The sequence below is a fragment of the Cynara cardunculus genome (assembly GCF_001531365.2).
Source record: "Cynara cardunculus var. scolymus isolate 2C chromosome LG 2, CcrdV1, whole genome shotgun sequence".
In the NCBI taxonomy this organism is placed as follows: Eukaryota; Viridiplantae; Streptophyta; class Magnoliopsida; order Asterales; family Asteraceae; genus Cynara; species Cynara cardunculus.
Window position 1 is genome coordinate 36,183,884 of NC_037529.1, and position 2,031 is coordinate 36,185,914.

Consider the following 2,031-nt stretch of genomic DNA (forward strand, 5'->3'; position numbering starts at 1 on the left):
AGCTAGAAGATGCTTGAAGTAAGAATAGGATAGCAGAGAGATGCGCGCACTCTGCATGGAGAAGAAACACTTCTATTTATACCCAGTGCATTAAATGAACATTTAATGCAATATGGTAGGTTTAGAGTGCGTGTCAAGCCTTAAGAGGAAGGCTTGTCCTTTGTTGTAGTGAATAGTACAAAAACACTATTTTTGAACAGACATCCTTGCCTAAAGTTGGTGGACAAAAAGTCGACTAATCGGCTCCGTACTGTACTAACTTTTGCAAGGGTATGGGTTTGTCCTTTGTGTGCATAAGGACAAGACAACAACAATCGTGCTAAGCAAGCTTCCTTTGATCGCTGAATGCTGGAATAACCTGGAGGTCTCATCATCATTCGCTGAAGCTAGAGCAGTCTTCACACATATGTAGTCAGGCTTGTAATCACTGAATACCGCTTCAGATCACGCACTCGCCAGTCTCTAATCTTAAGTTTCAGTCTTCGACGTTCGCTGAAGGTTCTTTGGTGTGAATGTTGTCTTCTTGAAGTATTGTTGTCTCTGAAGAATTTATAATGCAAGTTCTTCAGCGATCACTGAACATACTCAGTGATGATCGCTGGAACTGAAAATACAGAAACACAAATACAACGTGGAAGGAAAAAGGGATTATCATCAAATTACTGAGAGAGATGATCAACATCAATATAAATTGTGTCTAGATACATGTTTAGGCGGAAAAACAATAAAATCGGCTCACTAAAAGATAACATGTGTCACACCAGTTACTTATTTATTATATGTATAGATTTAATTGTTTTTATCAACTTGTTTGTATTAACTAACATATTATACTATTCGTGAAATATTTTAAAGATATTATGAAATATTAAAGTTTACTAATTTCTTTACGTGTTATTTTTATTCATTTTATGTTTTTCAACTAACTTATCAAATAATTTTTATTAAACATAATTAAGTTATGTTTGACAAACTAATTGATAAGATAGTTGATGAACAAATTACATTTGATAAAACTAAATGATAAATTAAATATAAAATAGCCAAAAAGAAATTACTTGAAAAATTAGTAACATGTAAATGTAATAATATAATTAAAAAATCTTTAATAATATAATATCTATATTATCTATATCTATACTATATTATAAAACATTTGACAAAAACTCTTAAAAACTACTTTTTATGCGTAAAGTACTGTTTTTAATGCATATGATTTAAACTCAAGATTACAAGTAGATTGTGCGTAAGTACAACTTATTAAATCTCTATTTTTAAATAACTAACGGCAGATAAACATAATCAAATATAGGATAAACATTCATTTTAAATATAGAAAATCTAAAATATAATTAAGATAATCATTGAGTTCTAACCAAATGTTTAATTATTATATTTATAAAAAACTGTATTATTAAATCAAAAATAAATTACATCGATACTAAACCTAAAATAAAGTATAATAAAAAAAATTGAATTAAAAAAATTACACAAAAAATAAGAACTTTTAAATAGTTAATTTGATACTAATATCGATATATATTTTTTTTCACAATTTTATGATATCTTTAAATTTATATTTTATTCAAAAAATAAAGACATCATCGCTTTCGTAAAATATAAAACCGTATTATCGACATAAAAAAAGAATAAAACAAAACATTAAAATCGAAATATGTTTCGATGCATTGCACGAGACCCTTCTAGTAAAACATTTGACAAAAACTCTTAAAACCCATTTTTTATGCATGAACTACTGTTTATTGATGCATATTACTCAAAATTCAAGCTTACAAGTAATTTTACGTAAGTACAGCTTATTAAAACTCCATTTTTATATTCGTGTAACTTACTGCAGATAAACATAATCAAATACAAGATAAACATCTATTTTAAATACTAGAAGCGTACTCGCGCAATGCAGCGAGATACATCGTGTTTTTAATATTTCATTTTATTCTTTATCTCAGTCGATGTTATAATATGGCTTTATGTGATTTTGAGAAAACGATGATGTTTTTATTTTTGAAT